The 22,923-nt window shown below is 35.4% G+C and overlaps 1 protein-coding gene across 5 annotated transcripts in view; it reads left to right on the top strand.

The window, feature by feature from the left end:
- LOC121369165 (plexin-A4-like) overlaps positions 1-22,923 on the top strand; it is a 250,532-nt gene that overhangs the window by 35,182 nt on the left and 192,427 nt on the right. Inside the window, exon 1 of one of the 5 annotated variants that reach the window (XM_041494066.1) lies at positions 19,707-20,144. The exons of the other annotated variants lie outside the window; for them this stretch is intronic. The gene's annotated coding sequence lies outside the window, so the exon portion shown is untranslated. Of the gene's footprint in view, positions 1-19,706; positions 20,145-22,923 lie in introns of those variants that run through there. 5 annotated transcript variants of the gene reach the window in all.

The raw sequence follows: 22,923 nt of genomic DNA on the forward strand, positions 1-22,923 counted from the left end.
CAAATTGACAATTTTTATTTATTTTTATTTATTTTTAATGTCATCTACAACTAGTAACTATTTTGTATATATTTAGTTGTAAGAAACAACAGCAACAATGAAAATAAAATACCATAAAAACTGCCTTGAAGCTCATTTTCCAGTTTTATGTTTCAAATTAAATTTTACAAATAGCACAACATATTTCTAAGTTCATTTTCCAGTTTTAAATAAACAGATGTATCAAAATGCATATTCCCAGTTTGGACATAATTGTGTATGAAAACTCATTTTCCTATGTTAATTGGACATGTTGTTTTAAAGCTCATTTCCCAAATTCTGACAGTTGGTTGACATGATGTGTAAAAGTTCATTTTGCAGTTTTGGACATCATCGTACAGTGTAAACGTTTGATGTTTCAAACTGTTTAAGATGGACAAAGGCCACCATTATGAACCACCATCCACACTGTATGGTCATATTGCATGCAGGCTAACTGCAGAGATGAGTTATAGGCATTTAAAAGACCATCTGTAGTGCTATATGAAATGGTCAGACCACATGATGGATAGCTGACTTGATAGTATTTACACAGATGGTCCATTCATAGACAACAACTGTAGGCATTTTCTCATCTGCATTATAAACAGGAACTATAGTGCTTGATACATGTGTATTCCAGATATGTGCTATATGCCTGTCAAGGTATGTGCAGTTTTGACCTTTTAATATACATTTAGAGGATATGAAATTGACTTACCACTGCAGCTCGGTCTGGTGGAGCCTTTGGTCTGTAATAACCTTTTTTTCTTATGGTTAAAACATGGTTCTGAAGAAGATAATTTTGTCATTTGTGTTTTGTCAGTATTAGCTGTTTGTCATTTTGTGTTAAACAGTTCTCATTAGAATTCCATTATTACTCAAAATTGCTTTAGAATTAGTTATTATTTTAAATTTTCAGTTTGTACAGTATATAATAAAATATTCATGGCCATTTTAACAGTTTCCAATCATTCTGACTGCTTTTCCTCTTTTGATGTGTACTGCTGACTGCCTTTTTTAAAATTTACCCGATGCTGTACTTACGAATGAACGTTTTGCGCTCAAGTCCAGTCGACTAATGATGTACACACATCATACTAAATATTGCGTACAAAGATTAATTCCATGAATACAATAGTAATTCATGCCATCTTCCTTGTCATTTGACATAGAAGTACTAGCTGTTGGCAATTTTTTTTTTATTATAACAGTTTTCATTAGACTTCTATTATTACTCAAAATGGCTTTAGAATGCACTATAGTATTATATATTAATAATGGCATGTGCAAGATTGTCTTTGGGAATCAGTAGATCCATTATCAGATTGTTACATTAAGTGGCCTAGTAAAATAGAAGAAAAAAAGAAGTGTTTTAACAACACCACTAGAGTACATTTATTTATTAATCATCAGCTATTGGTATACAATCTTAGATAGGAAGCCTGCTTAATTTTTCTATTAGAAGCAAGGGATCTTTTATATGCACTGACAGGATAACACACACCACAGCCTTTGATATAAAGTTGTGGTGCACTGGCTGGAACGAAAAATAACCCAATGGACCCACCAACTGTGTAAATGGCCTAGTAAGACATGTGGCTGCTTATTTCTATGTGTCCCAGCAGGTTTGACTATACCTGCATGTTAATTGCAGTCACCTTTAATTTTATACAGGGTTGTGAACCAATTACGTTTCCATGGAGTTGGTGAGATTGCTCCAGATCAAGGTCATTTATGGGGGCTTTAATTTCGGTCCACTGGGTGTTTTAGTTCCTTATGAGATTCGTAATTTCACTACTGTTCGCTGGAGCACATTTTATGATGTCCTTAAACTAGGTAGACAGTTGACATTTTGAATTTTTTTTACAATTCTGTTATTAGATTTTGCAACCCAGTAGTGATTTAATATGCCGTTGTAATTATTTAAAAATTTGTCTTGCCTTTTATGAAGTAAAAAATGTGAGAATTAGGAATTACTTTTGCCATAGCAGCAGATTTTATAGTAGGAAAGACATCTAATTCTGTGGAATTCTTGTTTTACACAAATGTTCGTATTTTGAAAATCTTTTAAACATTAAAACGTTTTTCTTCTTCTGAAAGTGTTAACTCTGGACATAACCAGAGCCCATACACATGACAACCAAATAGGGCCCTTATCAGCATTTAACTTCTGTCTGGCAGATACAATTGAAATGTTGGTATAGAATCTTATCTCGGTTTAAATATATGTGGTTGTCATGCATATTAACTCAGTTCTGGTTGTTAGCCCTTGATATGTACAGTCTAGGTGGGAAGGAAGGAAATGTTTTATTTGACGATCCACTCAACACATTTGATTTACTGTTATATTATGTCAGACATATGGTTAAGGACCACACAGATATGAGAGAGGAAACCCGCTGTCACCTTTTCATGGGCTACTCTTTTCAATTAGCAGCAAGGGATCTTTTATATGCACCATCCCATAGACAGGATAGCACATACCACGACCTTTGATGTACCAGTTGTGGTGCACTGGCTGGACCGAGAAATAGCCCAATGGGCCCACTGACAGGGATCGATACCAAACTGACCTCGCATCAAGCGCTTTACCACTGGGTTACGTCTCGCCCCAGTCTAGGTGGGAGCCTGTATTGGGATATGAACCCAATACCTATCAGCCTTTATATAATGATGTGGGGCTCACTTGATGCACAGTCAGTCTAGGATCGATCACCATTGGTGGGTCCATTGATATATTTCTCATTCCAGCCAGTGCACCACAACTATCCTGTCTGGGATGGTGCATATAAAAGATCCCTTGCTACTGATGAAAAAATGTAGTGGATTTTTTCTCTTTCTCTAAGACTCTATGTCAAAATTACCAAATGTTTCACATTCAATTGCCAATAATCAATAAATCAGTGTGCTCTAGTGGTGTCGTTAAAAAAAATCAAACTTTAACTTTCAGAAGAATGTCTTAACCACTTAACCATTGAGGCTACATGAGACCTAGAAACACAGAAGCATTTAGCACTGCACTGAACTTCCTATAATGACTTTTGGTTAAATTACAAGTTCCCAGCAGTGTTATATAAACATGTGCAGTATTAAACTGGTTTACGTAATCTGCACAACATACTTTGTTTGATTACTTTAACCCTCTTGCTGTGTGCAAACAGATTTCAAAGGTTAACCAGTGGAAGCAGCAAACTGATCTGGTGGTCTTTATTACAGGTACAAAGAGAAAGTGTAATTAGTGATTATTCAATTCTCTTTATATCTGGAAGCCAGCTGGTTGAAGAATTTGAAATAAATTTATTTGGCCTCTGATCTATCTATGTCTGTAGTGTAGGTATGTGATTGCATGTTCGGTGATGAACGAACCCAATGTCATTTTTGAAAGATGCTTTCACTATGCAGTAAAAAGAATTTCAATGAGGAAATAAAAGTGTTGACAAATAAAAAGATCCAGCATTAATAGCATTTGATAGATGGTTTTTTAGGCATTCTTTTTAAATAATGTTGTGCTAATTATATTTTACAATGGTTATAATGCTGCTGTAGCAATTAATCATGAAATGTGGATATTTGTTTATATACATAGGTATCTATGTTCTATTTTGGTAAATCACCTACCTGAGGTGGTTTGTTTACAGGACTGAACTTCCTTAGCATGCTTATTGGATTTTCCCACCTCATCCAGCGCCCTATATAGTATCTGGTGTATGGAAAAATTTAGTGGGTTTCCTAAAGACTATGGTAAATGTCAGAATTACCAAATGTTTGACATTCAATAGCCGAATTAATCAATGTGCTTTAGTGATGTAGTTAAAACAAACTTGATTATTATTGTTTCATTTCCCCCTAGTAATTTTAGGCTATGAATACCATGGCAGGAATTTAAACATTTTATTATCATATATATATATATATATATACATGCAGGGAATATTTAATTCAGTATCACATTGAGATTCGCTATGCAAGTTTCAGAGATCGCTACACAATTTCAAAACATTAAACAGTTGTTGCTAATCAATTTTCAATTTTCAGTTGTTTAAAAATATTACTAAAAACAATTTTGAAAACAAAATGTTCCCTCTACTTGCATAGAGAGAAAGTTTGTATGATGTTAATTAAAAAGGATTTTATTTTAATAATTGCTGGTTAACCTATCCTATTATTCTGCATATTGTTTACACTTAGCAAAAATGTATTTTCTGTAACTTAAAATGCTTGTACCGTATTTGACCGGAAATAAGCCCATGTCTTTGAATAAGCCCACCTCCGTTTTGATAGCATTTAACAAATTAGGCCCTCATTCGTAAATAAGCCCACCCCCAACTTCGTCACCTTATAAATAACATGAAATTTCAAGTTTGCTCAAAGTTCATTTAAAAGGTCATACCACCTGCAGATAATGAAACACAAATGTAACACAATATTTTACCACCAGTGAGATTTAGCAGTCTAACAATAACAGTGTGTAACATTGTTTTCAATTTCATGCCTGCAGTATTTCTCTGAAGTATCCAAGCCCAAGTATGAACTAAAAACCAATGTCTATTTTTACCACCACACTGGGTCGCAGTTAATGCTAATTAAGCAAATACCTTATTCTGATTGGCTAAGAACAATGACCTTAGATTGATAATTCTTTGTAGTGTAAGCTGGCTGCCTGTGTCAGAAACGTGTGTATACACTATTGAGTTTGTTGTTAATTGCCGTTGTTTTAAGTCTTCTCAGCATTAAACTTTGGATGTAAATAAACAGCACTGGTAAGTAATTGTAACATAGAAGGTGTTTCTGATAATTAGATACTAGTAAAAAAACCACAATTTAATTCATAAACAATTATTATTTATTAATAACAAATGGAACACTAATTAATAGATGTGCTACTGAACGTTTTTTGTTTTCTTCCTAGTTCATTTAAGTATTATTATTTATTTTAATTATTATTATTAAAAACATTTTCAACAAAACTGGCCCCTTGTCTGGGAATAAGCCCACCCCATGCTAAGCTCACAATGAGTTGTCTTGGCCCCCTGGGCTTATTTCCGGTCAAATACGGTAATATTTAAAAAAACACATTTCATATAACAAATGTTAAAGAAATGTAATGGTGACATATAATCTTAAGATGGCTGTGTATAATATTTTAATCTGCGAGTATCTTATTCCCTGATTTAGTCGGTAAATAAAATCGGTCATGACAGTATGACCTATATACATGTATTTGAGGAATGTGGGCGATGTATTCTAGTGTTTTATACATATTTTGCCTTGCTCTAACAGCAGGTTTACCTGTAGCAGCAAACACAACCATTCTCCTCTTTTTCTGTCAGGTTATCATTTGATCTTCTCCAAATAAGCATTGTGATATTGAGTAAACAAATACCTCTGTATTATGTACCATGTGCTGGGTTGGATTCTACACCAGACTGGCTGGTGTGTAACCAAATATATTCTGTGGTGATTTCCTCCAATACAGATGTTTCCATTTGGCCCACACAAGAATGTATGCTCAACTTGTCGGGTTACCAAACATTGAACACCTTTTCTCCATCCATTCACCATTACAGTCATGACCAGTACTATACAGCATGGACTGCTGCTTTTTCTGAAGCTCTCAAACAAAGGGAAAGAAAAAGAGAAAAGACCCAAAAAAAGACTGGCAAATGTCAATATGATGTCTGGCTTGTTGGTCAAAATAGCAGGAAATAAGCTGGTGTTATAGTGGTTATTTTGTGAGGTTTGCAATCCCAGCTCAGTCCGTAGAACACACATCTGAAATGTGATGGGTCAAAGCATAGATCTCTGGTTGAACTAAGTGTTTTTTCTGACTAACAAACTATACAGTGGTCTGTTACTGGTAACATTAAAGGCTATGGTATGTACTGTCCCATCTATAAGAAAGATCCTTAGTATAACTATACTTTTTGGAAGTAGTAAAATGTGCTGAGGTGTCTTTAAAGAAATATTCCTTCCTTTCTTTTCTCAGAAGTTTTAGAAAACGGTGAAAGGAAAAGAATGAACTGGCAATATCAGTCCTTATGATTTGATGCAAGCACTCACTGTGTTACATAGTATAACACTAGTTAGATATTGAGTGATTGTTATGACATGAGCAATATCTTACACTTGTGTATAATAAATCATGATATCACATGGTAATAAAATATGTGTACTGGGTATGTGCAAAATGCTTGTATCTGAAATAAAAAGATGATGACAATTGATGTATATGGCTGTAGAATAATGTGATAATAATAAAGTTTTATAATATATGCCAAAATATTCCTGTAGGCCTAATTGAAAATGTATTTATTGCCCTGAGTATGTGTATGTAATCAAAATGACACAGCTATCTAAAATCGTATTTCTATGTAAAACTCCAGGGAATAATTAAACATTGCCGTGACGTGACTTGCAAATCGATGCAAAACTGAGTAGCTCTTGACAAACCTCCATATAAAGGCAAACACAATTAGTGAACTTTATTTACTGGGACTGCTTTTCCATGTAAATAATTCCAGCATTTGTACCTATTTTATAGTAACTATCCTGTTATGTTTGTATGAATTATACAATACCTTTACTCAGTAGACACATTTTTCAACAACTCATACTTTATAAATGGTATCAAATGGCCACTCTTATAGTATTCTCTATGTAGCAAATTTCATCTTGTGTTCTGCCATACATAAATGTCATGTGTAGAAATCAATATCATAATAATTTGATATACAGTGTAGACACCGAAGAATCCTTAGGGGCTTTATAGGATTGAAATTACTCCCTCTCTTCCAGAGCATTTACATAATAATAATCATACATTCGCCTTCGTTGTTTAACACTTAGCTGTCAGTTTGTGTTTCATGTGTGTTGATTCACTGTACGGTATAAATATATTCAGTCTGATATAAGCCTGTTTAGGAATAAAGTGATTGAAGAGCAAATGTACGTGTTTTCCAGAACGCCGAGTTAGCAAATGTCCGTGGATTTCCTGGCATCACTAATTTACCATTTGATACATGTCCTTTTTCAATTTACCTCCATTTCCTACTGCGATCAATGCCATGAGTTAGAGGCAGGCTAGAAGGAAGCGAGTGCCCGGTGAAATGTTGTAATGGATGGCATCTATTTGTCTAATGTACATGTTATATTACGGGGTTTTCGGTTTTGGCAGAACACTAATACAAAATAATTCACGGCAGAGTTTTCAGGATTATGTAGACCTGTGAGACAAAACTAATATGTCAACCATGCAGAGCTGGTAAAAATGATGTTTGAACAAATATAATTGTTTGATGAATGGGCACGTCCGTTAAAAGAAGCTGGTTACATGTAGTAACCTGATCTACCTTTTTTAATAATGGATGTTTTTTTTGTTGTTTGCTTATTTAAAAATTTTTTTTATAAAAAAGGAAAACGAAGAAATTTATCATTTCATCAATGTTTATTTCTCCGATTGTCTAGTAAAATAAGAAAAAAGATAGCACAGATAAGCAGCAAGAACTGATTAATTATTTTTATTTCTCCTTTATGAAGTAGAAAGGCATAGGTATTACTTTACTGATGGAGGTGACAGTCTCAACCTTTGCATTAACATTTTATGTTTAGATCAGTGTCTTGTAAACTAGGTCATTGAAACTTGGATTACTGTTGCACCTATGGATGTTCATCACAGTACATTGAAAAACATTTTATAGTAGGTGAGACATTTAATTCCCCAGAATTATGGAGTAGTGAAGTAATTAATTTTAAGGATAGCATTTTCTTCTCTCATTTTTCTCCCCTTCGTGAACCAATGAGTTCTCAAGACACTTTGTTAGAAGTTCCAGATATCCATTGAGCATGATAATTTAATTACACGAGATGCTTCCTTTTTCTTTTTTTATCAAAAATATGATCCAAGTACTACAACTTGCTTGACTTAACAAGACCCTGATCATGTCGTTTAATGTCCTCCTCAAGTTGCAGCTGTACAAACTCACACTTAACACTAGAGTTGCCATGTGAGTGCAGCAGACTTGGTCTTTTTGCAACCAGATTTTTTATATATATTTTTGCTTCGTCACCTTGATCTTGATTCCTTGGTTGCCTTGAAGCTGATGATTACAAACTTGAGGATTTATCCACTCTCAAATGGTCAAGTGCATGCAGTTTAAGCAGGTTCCTTTTTCTTCTTTTTTTTGTCGCTAAAATCGAAGGCAGAAAGTTTTTTCTTAGTGTCACAGATTTCAATAATGCTTTGCTGTTGGCCATGTTATATTGATTAGGAATTAGTATCTTGTGTGTAAATGGTGCTTATGTCTGGCTTGGAAGATCAAGCGTTGTATGAATTGTACAAATGATTCTTTAGAGAAATGTTGGAGAGTTGAGGCTTTTTGATCTTATACATTGGTTCCCTATGAATCATGGAAATCATCTCATGAAGTGTAGTTTTACATCAGACTCATCGACGAGTCATCATCTAAATGCAAAGGAAGAAGGAAGGAATGTTTTGTTTAATGAAGCATTCAGCTGATTTTGGTTACAGTTATATAGCGTTGGACATATATGGTTAAAGACCACACAGATAATAAGAGAGATTATCCATTGCCACTACCAACCCTTGCAGTTAAGAAAATGTCTACAGCAAAATATATGCCGTGGAAAAAAAAATTTTAAATTAATATAGAGCACAGCAAAAAAATCCCATACCATGCAGAATTAAAACCTTCACAACAATCTCCATGGCATTGTCGATTGCTGTGGTCAATATGCAGGAGTTGCACCACACAATGGGTTACTCTTTTACATGCAGCATCCCTAGATAGGATAGTACACACCATGGCCTTTATTACATCATTTGTGGAACACAGACTGAAATGAGAAATATCCCAATTTGGTCGACCGATGGGGATTGATCCTAGACTGACCATTAATCTGATGAGCAGTTTGGGCTATGTTCAACTCCTCATCTTGAGTGTGATTCATATGGTGTGATTGTAGAGGGCGGGACGTAGCCCAGTGGCACAGTGTTTGCTTGATGCACAGTCAGTTTGGGATCGATCCTCGTTGGTGGGCTGATTGGACTATTTCTCGTTCCAGCAAGTGCGCCACAACTGGTACATCAAGGGCTGTGGAATGGTGCATATAAAAGAACCCTTGCTGCTAATAGAAAAAAGTAGCCCATAAAGTGGTGACAGTGGGTATCCTCTCTAAATATCAATGTGGTCCTTAACCATATGTCTGATGCCATGTAACCGTAAATAAAATGTGTTGAGTGCGTCGTTAAATAAAACATTTCTTTCTTTCTTTCCTGATTGTAGACTTAATTTTAATAAAAAAAATATATTAATAATATTTCACAAAAAGAATGAACTGACCTCTAATACTGTAATTGTTCTCATTGTTACTTTTTTTTAAATGAGTAAAATAGCTGTCACATACTTGTTTACATTACCATCTCACATGTCATTTGTATATTTCTCACCCAATCTTTTAAGAATATTTCACCTGGCAAGTTTTCAATTTTAGTACAGAAATAATTCCACCAACTGTTTGTTCAATTTACAACTGGATTTAAGCCAAGTGTTTATCTCTTTACTTACAAACATGCTGTAGGCATGGAAGAAGAATACCGTTTCTGAAAAGTAATCCATTTTGTTATGTCATGTAAATATTCTTTTTATGTTCTTCATACCAAGAGTATCTCCCATTTAATTTGTCCCCACCCCAAGTGGTAATGCACAACCTTTTGAAAGCGTTGTTCAGAATTTGAGGAATTTGCTGTTGGTAGATTGAGTAATGCAGGTGTCATAGGACCAAATTGCCAAGCAAGACAATTGCCTGCCAAATAGATTAGCAACTAGCTGCTATATACACTGCCAGTTTATGTATCATGCAGACAGCGCGGTAACCATGAGACAAACAATACTGTTGAACTGTAGGTAACTGGAGGCTTCCATTTCTTTTTTTCACAAAGCATATTGTAATTCGGTGGTAGCTGTAGCATCTTTCTGAAGTGGAATAGCATTGTGCAGTTGGTATATCAAAGGCTGTAGTATTTGCTGTCCTGTCTGTGGGAAAGTGCATGTAAAACTAATGCTACTAATGGAAAAATGTAGCAGGTTTTCTTGGAAGACTATGTCAGAATGTTTGACTTTCAGTAGCCAATGATTAGTTAATTAGTGTGCTCTAGTGGTGTCGTTAAACAATAGACTTAAATCAGATGACTCATTCGGTTATTGCCCATTCCAACCAAAAAAAAGGGTAAAACTGATTGCGTCCTTAAGCATCGTTTTCTTTCTTAGCACTTAGTTGGACAGTTTCATTCAATTGATTGGTGATTTCAGTGTTTGATAACAAAAACTGATTTAAAAAAAAAATAATAATTAAAAAAAAAAAAAATTGTAAATGCAAATAACTATTTTGCACACCAGATAACCTGCCTTATGCTATTTGATTGAAATCCCATTATCCTTAATAATAAATAATTATCACTTTCTGTACCTTTATTGCACGAGCTCGACTGAAACGGATCAAATTAATGATGGTGCTGGCCATAAATTAAAAACCATTATGGTCAGTGCACTCAACGGAAGCTTCAAAAATTCAATATTTCTCATAACATTTGATTTCTGCCTGGAGGGGTGAGCAGGTGTTCTATGGCAGGTTTTTGTCCTCTAAGAACCACCAGGAGCCTCCAGGCTGTGTTTAATGCCCTCTCCCATCTGCTACAGCTACTCCAATGTGGCCGTTGTGTGGCTGTTGTCTTCGCTGTCTTCGTTAGCTGTCTGACTGTAATCAGCTCAGTGGATTGACATGGCTCGATTGTCCTACAGTCACTGTAGGAGGCGATTCATGTTGCGACATCATGCATGATCGTCTTACAAGTCTAGGATGTCTAAGTGATGAGGGTCTTGTATTGAAGCTCTCAGATCATATTCATGTCATGTCCTGTTGTGTCTCCTTGTACTCTCAGTGGTAGAACATGCTTTCCTGAGGTGCGATTAGGTCGAAGGATCAATAGTGTCTTCGTGCACTTCATGGGGGTGGGATGTAGCTCAGTGGTAGAGCATGCTTTCCTGAGGTGCGATTAGGTCGAAGGATCAATAGTGTCTTCATGCACTTCATGTGCACTTCATGAGGTGGGATGTAGCTCAGTGGTAGAGCATGCTTTCCTGAGGTGCGATTAGGTCGAAGGATCAATAGTGTCTTCATGCACTTCATGTGCACTTCATGAGGTGGGATGTAGCTCAGTGGTAGAGCATACTTTCCTGAGGTGTGATTAGGTTGAAGGATCAATAGTGTCTTCGTGCACTTCATAGGGGTGGGATGTAGCTCAGTGGTAGAGCACATGCCTGAGGTGCAACAGTTCGTAGGATTTATAGCTTCTGCGTGCACTTCAAGAGGGCAGGATGTAGCTCCATGGTAGAAAGAAAGAAAGAGATGTTTTATTTAACGATGCACTCAACACATTTTATTTACGGTTGTTTGATGTCAGACATATTATGGTTAAGGACCACACAGATATTGAGACAGGAAACCCACTGTCGCCACTTCATGGGCTACTCTTTTCGATTAGCAGCAAGGGATCTTTTATATGCACCATCACACAGGCAGGGTAGTACATACCACGGCCTTTGATATACCAGTCGTGGTGCACTGGCTGGAACAAGAAATAGCCCAATGGGCCCACTGATGGGGATCGATCCCAGACCGACCGCACATCGAGCGAGCACTTTACCACTGGGCTACATCCCGCTGCATCCATGGTATAGTGCTTGCCTGAAATGTGAGAGATCAATATGGTATGTGCTGTCCTGTCTATGGAAATATGCATTTGAAAGATCTCTGCTTTATGGGTAGGAGTGGACTTTGTCCATCTACAGTATGTATCCTATCTGTGGACCTAATTTTTTAATTAGCATGCTAAATGATAGTAGTACCATTTTAATATCTTCTGCGTTATTGTTAAATCATTATTGTATTCCATTCCATGCACTTCACATACATGACATTCAAGAAATTAAGAGAACATATTTTCACTCACACCTACGCAAATTTTAAACTGTCTTTTTGGTGTTTAACACATGCATATTTTAAAATTTTGTCTGTAGTCTGTCCCATCCCCTACAAAAATGTTTTTTTTTTGTAAATAATTTCAGTTTGATTTGACCTAAGAAAATTGTTTAGGATGAAAAAAGGCGTTCCCCATGTTGACGGACCAGAAACTGACTGTTTCTGCCATATAGGCTGTTATTTCTGAACATCAGCAAGGGATCTTTTATATACACATTATCTCAGACAGGAAAGCACATACCACAACCTTTCATTTTACACAAATTATTAAACTGCGAAAACCTTACGTTTCACAACTGGTATGAACATGGCATGCCCGCTGGCTTCTTTGGCACATTAGGGTAATTTTATTCATCTTAGTGTCACCCACGTATGCTGATGTAATTCAACCCATGTTTTATAGTTTACTTTTTTTAACATCTCTTGAAATACCAGACATTTCATAGCTGACATGAGTAATTGTTCAGCTGGCCTACATACATTTGACAGCCCAGACAAATAATGCATTTGTATGCTAATTACTTAGTTAAATACAGTATAAGTGAGTAAATATGTTTGGATTTTTTCCTATGGTTTTTTTTTTTGATATTGCCAGCAAAAATATTTGTTTGCTTTGTTAACCATATAACTGTTTTAAAAATATTACTGTATTTTTAAAGTTTATTTTTTAGTATAAAGACTAAAAAAAATTGTCTTACTATTTATTTGGATGTAAATATAGTATAATCACAATTGATTTAATAAATATTTGTTTATTAATATCTTTGTATATGAGAGAGAGAGAGAGAGAGAGAGAGAGAGAGAGAGAGAGAGAGAGAGAGAGAGAGAGAGAGAGAGAGAGGGGGGGGGGGGGGGGGAGAGAGAGAGGGGTAGAGAGAGAGAGAGAGAGAGAATGTTTTATTTAACAACACACTCCACCCATTTTTATTCATGATTATATGGCATTGGACATATGGTTAAGAACCACCCAGATAATGAGAAAGGAAACCCAATGCTATGGGCTATGCTTTTTGCTTAAAAGCAAAGAATCACTGAATATTAATTCCACTGGCACTGTGTATACAGTGTGTGTATTTGTGTGTGTGTGTGTGTGTGTGTGTGTGTGTGTGTGTGTGTGTGTGTGTGTGTGTGTGTGTGTGTGTGTGTGTGTGTGTGTGTGTATAACACAATGAAAATTATCACAACAGATGACCTTACAAAGAAAACATTACAAATTGCTATTTTAGCCAGAGAATCAAGCCTATTTTATCTGTTCCATTTTTGCCTGATGGACACACAATGCCATCTGTCAATCACCGTCCTAGACTCCATCAGACACAGTCATTCAGTGAGCAGTGTGATCAAAATAAAACATTCATTTACCATGGTCTGCACTAATCGGGGAAATTGCATGCATTCAGACGTGTGCAGAGCAAGTGTTGATAAATAGATAGGGAGGCAGGAAGTATAGATAACGGGGCTGGCCATTCCATCATGCAGCTGTTTGTGGTAAATATTGCTGCTTTGTTAAGTCTTATCAGATTTTTGGTCAGCAGGTAATCAAGTAATTAAGCCAGGTGTATTAATATTTATGGATATAATATATTAATTGATTGGATATTTAATGGCCAGAATAGCTTTATTGAAATAAATATGTGTGTATATATGTCACATTTTATATGAAATGTGTGTCAAACCAGTATGAAACACTGGTGGTATATATTAGAATGAAAATTGTAGTTTTACAAACAAGCTGCCTTTAATTACTATGGTGTATAATATTATACTTGACTGTGTATGTATGTCTGTGTGTGTGTGTGTGTGTGTGTGTGTGTGTGTGTGTGTGTGTGTGTGTGAGTGTGTATATGTGTGTGTGTGTGTGAGTGTATGTATATGTGTGTGTGAGTGTATGTGTGTGTGTGTGTGTGTGTATATATATATATACATACATATACATACATATACATACATACAAGCCAGCTAGTTTTTTGCCATTAAATTCTGTTGTATATGATATCAAACTGCAGACTGTACAAGGTAGGAGGATTTCTGCCATTAATGTTTCTTGTATACGTATAATATCAAACTGAAGACTATATCTGTACATATAAGCTAGCTAGGTTTTTACTATTTACTTCTGTTGTATATAATATCAGACTTAAAGGTTTTACAGAATTACTTACAGTAATAAAGTAGGATGGCTGATCGATTACGATCAGAGGGGTGTCCATGCGGTTAAAACACAATACCCTGTGATTTTTAATAAAAGAGGTACGTCTTTTTAATGTGTCTAGACCATCTAAGTATATACCTGCCAATCAGGAACCACAGGTACAGGCCATGGAAAGAAAATACCAATTAACTAAGAAAACACTCCGATTATTATTTTAGTACGTGGGTTAATTTATGTACAAACCATAATACAGTTATTTCAACACTTTAACAATGGTGGTTTATTTTGTATTAAAAATAATATATAATTGTCGCTGGCTTACTGGGATGACTATTAGTACAGAATATTGCGATGCATCCGCAAAAATCAGGTATGTTTTGTTTCTTCAGTTCGAAGACTCATTCCTGACATGACACGTTAGGTATTACGTAACCACCAGCTCGCCAGAAGGCGTATTCACTGGGATGATACAAAATGGCTGTGCCCATTATATAATAGCCGTCATATTTAACCGTTTTATTAATTAACTATACAATTATACTTGTTGATATTAAGCAATAATGTGTATTATATATCGTTGAATATGCATACCAGGTCAAATGTCTGGATTGTCCCATTCTTTAAGACTGTATCTGTACATACAAGCTAACTTGTTTTCCGCCATTTACTTCTGTTGTCTGTAACACCAAACAGCAGACTGTACATACAAGCTAACTAGTTTTCTAATAACTTCTATAGTATAAAATACCAGACTTCAGACTGTACATGTATTTGTACAAACAATATAGGTAATTCTCTGCTATTAACTTCTATTGTATGTACGAGACTGCAGACTATCTGTTCATACAAGCTAGCTAGTTTTCAGCCATTAGCGTCTAAAGGAATGTACAAGTCATTGGTGCCTGGCCCCTGTCTAACAGATATGTGTAAGAACAATACCGGTATTATCAGGCCCAGGGTGTTGTTGGCCATTTGCCTGATGACCTTCTGCGGAAAGGTTATCATCAGACTGTATCACAACTTAGTACATGGATGAGTTCCAGGTACAGACCACAACTAGCAGCTATTTTGTGGATACCTGTTAATCTTCTTTTTTATGGTTCTGTAGTCCATTCATTATTAAGCAGGTTGTTGTTGCCATCTTGGTGTCATATTGTATTCACTTATTGTGGATTTAGCTCAGTCGGTTGAGTGCTTTCTTTAGGTGCTTGTGTCACAGGATCAAACCTCCTTGGTGGATCCATTCAACTGATTGTTTTTTTCTTGTTATATCCAATTCACCATAACTGGTCAACATGATATGTGCTTTCCTGTGTGTGGGAAAATCTATATAAAATATCCCTTACTGCATTAGGAAAAATTGTAGTGAGTTTGCACTGATGACTACGTATCAGAATTATCAAAAGTTTCACATCCAATAGCCGATGATTAATTAATCAATGTGCTCTAGTGGTGTTGTTAAACAATATATTATATATATATATTTATTATTGTGATACAGGGATCAGGATGTTAAAGTTGCCATCTTGGTGCTATATTTTAGCTAATTTAGCTAATTTAGCTAGAATGTTATTTTATAATATACAGTCAAACCTGTCTTAAGCGGTCACACAAGGGAGTAGATAAAAGTGGCCATTTAAGACAGGTGGCCACTGAGTACAGGTTGTCATATATATAGTCTTTAAAACATTTGTTGTTGTTTCTTGTTTTACCGTCTGCATGTACTGCTAATCAGCGGATGTGTGCTTCACAGTTAACTATAAATCAACTTGTCTCCTGCAGAAAAAAATACAAATGGAATGTACTAAATTAACCGTTCTCAACAAGTTTGTTTTCTTTTTCCATTTAATTATTTCATTCCTACTTCATGCGGTGTATTGTCATAATAAGTGAATTTACAAATGTCAAGTGTAGCCTGCCCAGAGGCAATTAGATGCATTCCAGAGTCATACTTTCTTAATTGATACACAGTGGAGATGTCGGGACTGAATGGGTACTAGTATTCTTGAAAGTGTGAAGATCGGTTGTTTGCTGCACCTTACCGCTGTTGTTAAAATAGGTATTTTAGCGATTTGGGATCCAATTTAGGTGGCCGCTGGCCTCGTTAGACAGGTGACCGCTTATTACAGGTGCATTTACATTATAAAGTGTTTGGGAGGGGGAAAAAGTGGCCGCTTAAGGCAGGTGACAGCTAGGACAGGTTTGACTGTATATATATAGTTTTTTTTTTATTGTCGTACAGGGGTCAGGATGTTAAAGTTGTTGCCATCTTGGTGCTATATTTTAGCTAGAGTGTTATTTTGGTCCAGGGGTCAGAATGTAGATGTATGGTCACTAAACCAACTTCTCTCTCACTAACCACTAGCCCACTGTCTTAGTCAGCCCGGATTAGCCGAGTTGTGTGCCCATGACAGCATGCTTGAATAAAGCATGAAAAACTACAAAGGAAATGAACCCTGTGCATTTTAGGGAGTGGGTAGTGGATGTGGGTTGTATGTGTGTTTTTTCTCCTACGTTGTCTTCCATACCTGACAGAAATCAATTTGTAAGTTGAGGCCTCAGTTGCAATATTAAGCTTGCATGTAAATTCTAATTAATCTTTGGATATAACAGGAAATTTGATAGAAATTTAAATTACATTATTTTAAATATGCATTGCCATGTCAGTGGGATGTGAACTAGTATAATTAAATCAGTTAGGATGTGGGCCTAGTTGCTCACTGCAGAAGCTGACACTTTGTCATGTGCAGCTGAGTTGAGCCAAAACATTGTGGGCTGAATTTACAAAGCCGGTTTATGTCTCACATACATGTGACTATATATATTTACATACATGTGACTATATATATATTTACATACATGTGACTATATATATATTTACATACATGTGACTATATATATATATATATATATATATATATATATATATATATATATATATATATATATATATACATACATGTGACTATATATATGTACATACATGTGACTATATATATTTACATACATGTGACTATATATATATTTACATACAGTGCACCACAACTGGTCAAAGACCATAGTATGTGCTTTCCTGTCTGTGGGAAAGTACATTTTAAAGATCCCTTGCTGCATTAGGAAAAATGTAGCGGGGTTCCTCTGATGACTACATGTCAGAATTACCAAATATTTGACATCAGTGTGCTCTAGCGGTGCCGTTAAACAAAAACAAAACTATAGTTTTTTCTTTATATATTTACAATGCTTAAACACAGGTCTGCATTTAAGAAAAACAGACCGTAAATTTAGCCGTGTGTGTTACTGGGAACAGGCAGGAAATGTTTTTTTTTAGAGTAGATCGACTTTAAATTTTTTATTTAAACCTATCCTAAATTCACTCCTACAGGTTATATACCAGTATATACTTTTTTCATTTTCATATTAATAAATGATATAAAAAAATTGTACAAAATTGTAAAAAAAAAAAAAAAGGGTTGGCCCCTTTTTCTAGGTATAGGGTCAGGTTCACAAAACATTTTTGTGTGTGTGTGTGTTTAAGTCTAGGATTAAAAAAAGCTTTTGTTTGCCTTTAATTGTTTAACCAACGAAACGTTTCATTATGCTAAGTTGTGCTGAGTTAAAACCAGTGCATGTAACTTGACATATCAGTACTAACCATGTGCAATACGGGAAATGACCTTATTATATGACAGTGATAAGAATGGCTGCTTGTACTTTGATCAGTATCTTGCTTCAGTGTAATATATCACTACTTTTTATAGGATGTCATCAAATTAGCTTGTGCATAAATTAAAATTTAAAAAAACAAAAAAACTACTAAATTAGGATTTTATTATGAAATAAATTCACGGGTGAAAATTTTCTTCGGATCCACTGTTTTCCTCTCATGAAACATTGCGTTTCCTTGCATTTTAATCGTCCTTTTTGTCCAAAATGTGTCAGATGGCACAGATTTTAATCTAGGATTTCAAAAATTTCTTGGACCCCGCTAGATTTCCTCTTTTTTACAGTTCACCAATTTCCACCCCTGAATAATAAAATTGTGTAATACTTACATGGTTTATTGTTTGTGTTAAATGCACATTAAGAGCTACCTTTTTTTTTCATTTATAATTTTGTAGGTAAATTAATATTTTAATTTTCGTAGCTAAGACATTTTTATTTTGCTTTTTCAGAACTAGCTCTAGGTAAGCAAAACATTTCACCAAATTATCTAATAAACTTCATAAATGGCAAAAACCCAATTATTTTCTAACAAAATATCAATTATTACATGAAATTATTTTGCCAAAATAAAATAAAAGTTGCCTATTGTTTTTAAAAACTGTGCAGTTGGCAAATTTGATGATTGTTTGAGCTAGCCCTACTTTTTAAGTACTGATTCAACTTTAAATATTTTTGATGCATTAGTTTTTAAATTTCTTTGTCTTAAAGAGTGGTGTGTCTTTTATCATTGTGAAACACCCAGCTGGACATGGTTATGTTAGGAGCCAGTGTGTAATGTAACTATTCCAATGTACCCACCCCCTACTGATACCAGCACACTGGTCTGCCCTGTATTCTCAACTCAAAACAGTGAGTTTAAACTGACAGTGGATTACCCACCCCGTACTGACACCAGCACTCTGGTCTGCCTTGTGTTTTAAACTCAAAACAGTGAGCTTATAAACTGACAGTGGATTACCTACCCTCTGCTGAAACGAGCAGGCTGTTTTTATATTTGTAGTTGGGAACATTGCATAGTGTTAATAGCCCCTCCATACAAAATTCAAATCACTGTTCTATAGGTTTTGCCAAAATTATATATAGTGAATATGGTTCTATTTTGTAAGTAGTGTGGTGAAAACTATATTATGGTGCATATCCACTCAAAACAAATCTGAAAAAAATATATATGGAAGAACATACTCCCAAATACAAAATTTATTTTAGTTGTATTCCCCGTTCCCCGGTTACTACCTTGTTTACAAAGACTAACAATTAACAGAATATGCCATCTCCTACTGAATTAAGCACTTGACTTCTCTCTCCTCCCTACTCCCTTCCATATTATCAACTCAGAAATACTAGTATCAGAATAATTCATCTATTGCTGTATCAAGAAACACTTTTCTTCCCTCCCCTCCCTTTCCCTCCCTACCTCCTCCCTTTCCCTACCTCCTCCCATACTCTGAAGTCACAAAGATGTTCCCAAACAGCAGATTAATCCATCTCCTGCTGTATCAAGAATCACTTTGCTCCCCTTTACACCACTGGCAACTCACAAAACACTGCCACAGCTTCACAGCTGAAGAACAACAAACACCTCTCCACTAGAGCCCACCCCTAGCGGAGAGCCCTGTGCCAAGGCTAGCCCGATCCCCATTGGCCGATCCATGCTCCATTCATGCTCGAGGCCTGGCTGGACTCAACTGAGATACAGCATTCTTTTATCTGTCGCAGTCAGTTCAGTCAGTCTTGCTTCACAGGAAAAGCGACAAGGCCAAGAGCCCATGCAACAGTTGGATAGTGAGTTTGTTTTTTCTCTTGTTTTATTTGCCGATGGCTAGCTGAGCACTGGTAGAATACGCCTCCAGTTTCTTCAGTCTCTAGGTGTGATCGTGGAACACGCTGCTACTGTTAAGAGTATCCTGTTATCCGTGAAGAGGAACATTTAGTTTCGTAGCAGCAACTGTGACACCTGTGTAAGATATACACCGCTACAGTGTGTTATAGGACTCGTATGCTATAGTATTCAGTGGATATTCGTGTTGGTGGAAACATTTGCTGTTGGTGTAGCTATATACTGCTACCACAGCACGTGTGTGTGTTACAAGAAATAGGTTTCTGATCTTAGTTTGTATGTGATATGGACTGGGATTCAGTGGATTTAATTGTGTCCTGAAAGATTAACTTTAGAGTACCTGATAACAAGGTGAGTGTGTTGTTTAAAAAATTGATTGCTGGTTTGTGTGTGGTATGGACTGTAATTCAATGGAAATTTGTGTTCGCCTGAGAGATTTAGTTTAGGGAACCCACCATAAGATGAGTGTACTGTAAAAAAAAAAATGTAATATCCCAGCTGAGTGGATTAAGTAAGTGATGTTTGTGTGTACATTTTGACTGGTATTTGGTGGATATTTGTTTCAAAATAACATATAGTTTGGTAGCTAGAACACCGACACGTGTTACCAATACCAGATTTATATTGCCAGTGTGCATGTGATACGGACTTGTATTCAATGGGTGTAGTATCAGATTGTAGCTGCTCAGTTGCTGCATGATTAGGCCAGGTTTAGTGCCCATGTTATGGGATGAGCCGGTGTACAAGCTGATAGGTGTTGTTGGGTGTCCCACCACCTGTGCTGTGGTTGTTGCTGTCAGGTGTGTTTAATCATTGCGTAGCTGTGAGTGTTTCGTGTTTGATTCCTGTCTGCTGTGTAGTTATTACCCCCCTGGTGGATGTCTGCTGCGAATACATGTAACTGGTGGTAGTGCTGAAAGTGTTACGTAGTGTTTTATACCAGTACAGCTGGCGTGTGTATGGCCTGTTTGTTGATCTTTCTGTGTGTATACCCTTCACAATATTTTAATTCACAAAACACAGGAAGTATGATATTTGGCAACATTTATTTGGTAGGTGTGCTGCTGATAAAACTTGGTTATAGGTGAGATAAAATGAACTTTATTACATTAAAAATAGTATATACTATATATACACATACAAAAACTGAGAACTGTTTCTCTGATGTAAATATATAGTACATATCCGTAGGGTGAATCTTCAAATAGAGGGTTTCTGTAACTTTAGCAAGTGGAGCTAATGAAAAAATGTTGGGTGTTGACCTTTGTATGATAATCTTTCACCTTTACATATATACATATATATATATATATGGGGGTTATTTTGCATTTGGATGCAGTTTAAAGAGTACATGTAGGATGTACATTTTTCACCGTAAAATTATTATTATTACAATGTTTTTTTTACATAATTCTGATAATTTTAGGGGGTTAGTCCCCCAAACAAATACCTGAGGATATTATTAAGTAACTACTACCTAATAAAAATATATATATATTACAAAGCCAGCCATGCTATTTCTCATATTTAATCAAATTAATTTTTGTCATCTCTAACGATGACATTACTCACTAATGAAATGTTGATATCTATTTTTTTAATTGTGTGATTTCTGTAACACACAAAGTTACACAGAATATTATTCAAGACCTGTAAGTATATATACACAGATACATTCATACCAATCCACCTAACTCTTGTATATTTACGACTATGCCATGTGAGACATTATTTCAGTGGTTGCTAGACAAAAATGTGACAGTAACAGGACTTTAGATTTTATCAAAGTTGAGGCTATAAACATATGCCCAAAATAATCTCGAATAAATGAATGAATGTTTAACGACACCCCAGCACAAAAATACATATCGCCTATTGGGTGGCCCAAAATAATCATGCCCAAATTAAGTACAAACATGCTGACCTCAAAATATTTTAGTTTAAAAACTACTGAAATTTTAAGTTTAATTACTTTAAAATAACGTGAAATGTATTTGTGAATATTGACAACTCTCCAGCAGCTGTTAATGATAGTACTGAACTAAAACGACCTTTCTGCACTCAGAAAAGACAAACATTCCTATTGTGCCCAAGTTAGTGAGATCTAAAGTAGTTAGTAATGTCATATACTGGTATTTAACAGCAAAGCTGGACCGGAATCCCCTCAAAACCGAACATTTTTCATGGTCCCTTTTGAAATGTCTGTACATAAAGAGAACCTCTCTAAACCAGATACCCCTTAAAACCGGACTTTTTACTTGGTCCCAAGGGTGTCCGGTTTAGAGGATTTTCACTGTAGTTACTTGTAGATTCTGAAAGATATACATTGTATTTTAAGATTAAACATTATGTTATTGAGTAATGAATATAAACTAGAGTATGTAAAGTAAATAGAGACACACCTATTTGGCAGTGTGACATGAATATAACAGTCTATTTCTGTCTGTCTTTATTAGTGACGTTGAACGGTGAGACATAGATGTTACCTTTTTACCTGCGGTGACGACAGTATCAATGTTTGCTTTTCATTCAGTGTAAAATTTCATGTTTAGCTTCGCTTCTCATCAATTGTAAGTCCTAAATCAATGAAACTTGGTGTATTGTTAAATGTATTGATTTTTTAAATTATTTAAATCATGCAAAAAAGACATTAATGAAATAAATTTTGGATTAATTAATTAAGTTTATATTAGTAATAAATTTTACATCATTATTATTTTATTTTTTGTACATTTTCATTATTAAATTATTATTAATTTTGGATTAATTAATTAAGTTTATATTTTTTTTTAAATTTAATTAAATTAATTTGAAATATTCAAAATGCTGTAAGTAATACATTCTTAAGTTCTAGTATACATTCTTAATTGCCCACTATGATACAGATATCTATACATGTATGTGTGTATATATGATAAATTAGAGTTTATACATGTTAGTAGCTCAGTGGTAAAGCACTCGCTTGATGTGAGATCTGTCTGGGATCAATCTCTGTTGGTGGCATGTTGGGTTATTTTTCATCCCAGCCAGTGCACCACGATTGGTATATCAGAGGCTGTGGTATGTGCTATTCTAACTGTGGGATGGTGCATATAAAAGATCCTTTACTACTAATGGAAAAATATAGCAG

This window comes from Gigantopelta aegis, chromosome 3, assembly GCF_016097555.1.
Source record: "Gigantopelta aegis isolate Gae_Host chromosome 3, Gae_host_genome, whole genome shotgun sequence".
In the NCBI taxonomy this organism is placed as follows: domain Eukaryota; kingdom Metazoa; phylum Mollusca; class Gastropoda; order Neomphalida; family Peltospiridae; genus Gigantopelta; species Gigantopelta aegis.